General features: G+C 60.0%; 1 protein-coding gene across 4 annotated transcripts in view; it reads right to left on the bottom strand.

Moving 5' to 3' along the window:
• DYRK1A (dual specificity tyrosine phosphorylation regulated kinase 1A) overlaps positions 1-4,521 on the bottom strand; it is a 133,377-nt gene that overhangs the window by 46,949 nt on the left and 81,907 nt on the right. The window lies entirely within an intron of this gene.

A 4,521-nucleotide genomic window follows, 5' to 3' on the forward strand; every position in this document is an offset into this window, starting at 1 on the left:
GCTGCAACCTGGCACACTCCAGGTAAACGTGTGCCAGGGTCTCCCTCATGCCACAAAAGGGGCAGGTGTGTGGGAGGGGAATGAACTGAGCCAAGTACACACCCGTGCTCAAGACTCTGTGAAGGAGCTGCCAGCTGATGTCCCCAGCAGGCCTTGGGACCAGGGTGGAATATAGGATGGCCCACCGGGGCTCCTCACCCTCCAGAGATGGCAGAAGGTCCCGCGACTTCGTGTCGGGACGGGATGCAAGGGTGAGGAAGTGAAGGGTGTGGAGCACAAGCGTGTACAGATGTTTTCTCGGCGCAGTCCAGAACCGAGGCAGTTGCAACTTGTGCAGCCAGCTCACGGTAAAGGGACGGGGATGGCAGGGAACGTCCACAGGGCAGGGGCTTGATGAAAAGGTCCAAAGGGCCTGGGGTGGAGGGTGGGTGGGGCATGCCCTCTCGCACGACCCAGTCGAGGAAAACCCGAGCTGTGGACGGTAAAGCGGCCCTTGCCTCCTGAAGTACGCACCGGGGAGTATGAGGCCTGGAGAGCCCCATGCGCCATCAGGGGATCCAGCCAGTCTCCCCGGTCGTAGTTCAGGAGGTCTCCGACTCTGGTGACTTCCTCCAGGACCAACCGCTGGCGCACTGAGGGGGACTCCGCCACCTGCACATGGAGCTGGGGGTTGTGTAGCTGGAGCTCCACAAGGAGATCCGCCCCCTCAGTGGCTGCCACAGACCTGGTCGCCGAGAGCAGTTTCCAGGTCCGGAGGAGGTCTCGTGGAAGATCTCTCGGATGGAGATAAAGGAGCTGCCAGTCGTATCTGAGCTCTCGGAAGCGGTGCAGGAAGGTGTGCGCCAGTACGCTCCACGCCAGACTACCTGCACTATAAAGGAGCCTCTGCAGGGCCTGGAGGCGGAAGTCGTGGACCTGAGTGTGCGGGCACTTCAGGCCCTGTCCTCCCTCCTCCAGGGGCAGGTGGAGGACTCCTGCAGAGACCCAGTACAGTCCTGGCCAGAAGAACTCCAGAACTGATTTCGGAGGTTAGCCAGGAAATCCGGGGCCGGGACCAGTGTGTTGAGCCGCTGCCAGAGCATGAACAGGCCTAGCTGATTGAGCACCAGTGTCCTCCCTCGGAGGGAGAGGCACCGGAGAAGTCCTGTCCATCTCCGGAGCCGCTCTACCACCCTGCCCTCTAAACCTTGCCAGTTCTCTGGCAGAGACGGATCCGTGGCAGAAAGGTAAACGCCGAGACAGAGCAGTGGACCCATGCTCCACCGGATGGCCTGAAGTGCGGGAAGGAGGAAGCTCACCTGCCACCCATTCCCGACCACCAGGCCAGAGCTCTTGACCCAGCTGACCCGGGCAGAGGAGGCCGCCAAGTAGATAACCTGGCAAGCCTCCACCCACACCAAGACACCCGGGCACAAGGAGCACATCGGCAGCGTATGCCGACAGGACCAGCCGCAACTCCGGCTCCAGCAGCACCAACCCCGTCAACCTCCAGCAGAGGAGACAGAGGAAGGGCTCGATCACTGGAGCATACAGCTGGCCTGAGAGAGGGCACCACTGCCGTACTCCCCGCCCGAAGCTGACCTGCTCGGTCAGGGTCCAGTTGAGCCTGACCAGACACTCCGCGGAGGTGCACAACACCCGGAGAAAACCCACAAACTGGGGTCTGAAGCCAAATGCTCGCAGAGTGCTCAGGAGATACCCGTGGTGCAGCCTATCGAACACCTTCTCCTGATCCAGGGACAGAAGGGCGAACGACAGATTATTCCTACACCCAAGCTCCAAGATATCCCGGACCAAATACAGATTGTCAAAGATGGTACGGCCCGGGATGGTGTCCATCTGGTCGGGGTGGACCACGTCTGCCAGAACGGACCGTAGCTGCAGCAAGATGGTTGTCGCTACAACTTTGTAGTCCGTGCTGAGAAGCGAGACGGGACGCCAATTCCAAAGGTCGCAGGGGCCCCCCTTCTTTGGGAGCAAGGCAAGCATGGCTCGCCTGCACGACAGGGGGAGGACCCTGCTCTCCAAGGACTCAGCCCAGATGGTGACTAGGTCTGGGCCGAGGATGTCCCAGAACACATGGTAGAACTCCACAGTCAGCCAGCCCATGCCCAGGGATTTATTAGTGGGCATGCAGCGGAGGGCTTCCGAGAACGCAGCCAGAGTGAGAGGCAGCTCTAGCTGCTGTCGGGCGCCCGCACTGACTGTCGGGAGTCCATCCCAGAGCACTCTGCAAGCATTAGGATCGGTCGGATCCTGGGAGAAAAGGCCCACATAGAAGGCCCTGGCCCTACCGCACATCTCTGCTGGATCCGTGAGGGGGGTGCCGTCCTCTGCCAGGAGGCAGGTGATGTGCTTCTTGGCCCCCCTCCTTTTCTCCAGGGCGTAGAAGAAGCGGGAGCCGTGATCCATCTCCCGAAGGAGATGGATGCAGGATCAAACAAAGGCGCCCCGGGCCCAATAGTCCTCAAGGGCCCGGAGCTCCTCCCACTTCTCCCGGCACACTCCGCAGAGGGGTGGATTCTTGGGGCTAGCAGCCAGATGCCTTTCCAGCTCTAAGACCCCCCGTTCCAACTGCTCTATTGTCGCATCCCTCCGTCAGCTAGCGCCCAGGGTGTAGTCGCGGCAGAAGAGCCGGGCGCGCACCTTCCCCACATCCCACCAGTGCCGCGCCAAGGGAAAGACGCACCTCTATCCTAGCCAGGCCAGCCAGAACTCCCGGAAGGACGACACAAAGCCCACATCCTCCAACAAGCTGTTATTAAAATGCCAATAGGCCAGCCTCGGCCTCTCCACACAGAGAGGCAGTCACAGTCGCCAGGTGGTGATCCGAGAACAGGGCCGGCCGGATGTTGGAGGAGTGGGCCCGTGAAAGGTGACGGCGTGATAGGTATATGAAATCCAACCAGGAGTGGAGCAACCAATGGGCCTCCACACGGTCAAAGGTGAACGTTGAGACATTGTCCGGGTGGTAGTCTTGCCAGACGTCCATCAGAGAGCGATGGCTGACAATCTCCCGGAGGACATCCGTGGTGGCCAGGCAATGCTCAGGCAATGCTCAATGAAACAGGTCAACCACTCCTCTCCACTAGGCTCTAGGCAGGGGAGGAGGGCGCCAGAAGCAGGGGGCTAAATAGAGGCGGCCTACGAAGGCAAAGACTGGGTGGGGTGGAGGGGTGTCAGTCACCAACTCAGGAAGAAATTCCAGCTCCCCTAGCTGCACTAGGGGAGGGAGAGTTATAATAGCATGGGAGGGCGGTATGCAGTGAACTGAAACAGGGGAGGGGCACAAGCGCATGGGAGGAGGCATGGGTGCACAGAGCAAGGGGCCAGTCAGGGTAGGGGGCCGCGGGGGGGGGGGGGGGGGTGAACAACCAGGCTGAAGGTAGGGCAGGGAAACCAAGGGGCTAGCTTCAGATGCTGGGGCAGGGCAAACAAACAAGCAAAAACTGCAGAGGGAAAAAGCTGGGGCAGGCAAACTGAAGCTGCTGAGGGGCTAGGACAGAAATGGAGGGCAAAGAGCTGCAAGGGGGTGGGGGGGAGAGAAGGAGACTGCTGCAGGGAAGGGGGGGAGGGTCAGTCCCGAGGGAGGGGGGCTATGTGCACCCACGTGCGCTTGCAAAAAAAAAGGCAATGTCAACGTTTGCTGGCTGCTGCTTCAGACCCAAATGGCACCAAAAGGGTGTGGCAAGCCAGGCAAGCAGTTGAGTCCCAGAGGCAGGAGCTGAGGCAGATGATAAGCAGCCAGTGGGGGTGGTGTAGGGGAGGGGAGAGGCTCCACACCACACCCCTTATATCCCCACAAACACAGTCAAGACCCCCCACCACAAGAGCATAGTTCAAAAGTTACTCAGTCTTAAAGGCCCCCTCCACAGTGGTCTGCAGAGTCTCTGCGCGCTCCCTCAGCAGCGGACAGTCCTCTTCTTCCTCCTCCTCGAGGCTCCAGCAGCTCCCAGGCAACAACAGCAGCTCCAGCAGGCAATCTAGTGACCAGGCAGGAAGGACCCCACTCAGGTGGTGGTGTCCACAGCAGCAACGGCTGGGGCCCTTCACTCCCCTCCTCTGGGGAGCGAGCCAGCAGGCCTCGCCAAGGGGCTGCAGCAGGAACAGCAGTAATGGAAGTTTCCAGGGGGGTAGGGGTGGGTGTCCACCAGCCAGCAACCAGGTAACAGAGAAGGGGGTGGCCTGGCCCAGCCAGCGGTGTTGCTGGAGGAGCAGCAGCAGCAGCCTCCCATCTTCCTCCAAGCTAGAGGGCTATCAGAGAGGAGCGAGGGCAGAGCTACTGACCACTGGAGAAGCAGTTTTCTGTTCCCTAACTGACCAGAGCACAGGCTGCTCCAGGCTAGGGCAAACACATGACTCCAATTAGCCTGCAAAGAGTCAGCTGAAGCCGTTAGGCTAATGAGAACACCTGACTCCAATTAACCTGCAAAGAGTCAGGTGAGGCTGTTAAGCTAATATGAACAACTGACTCTAATTAAGGCCCCTCTGATACTATAAAAGGGCTCACTCCAGTCAGCT

This window comes from Lepidochelys kempii, chromosome 1 (genome assembly GCF_965140265.1).
Source record: "Lepidochelys kempii isolate rLepKem1 chromosome 1, rLepKem1.hap2, whole genome shotgun sequence".
NCBI classification, from domain to species: domain Eukaryota; kingdom Metazoa; phylum Chordata; order Testudines; family Cheloniidae; genus Lepidochelys; species Lepidochelys kempii.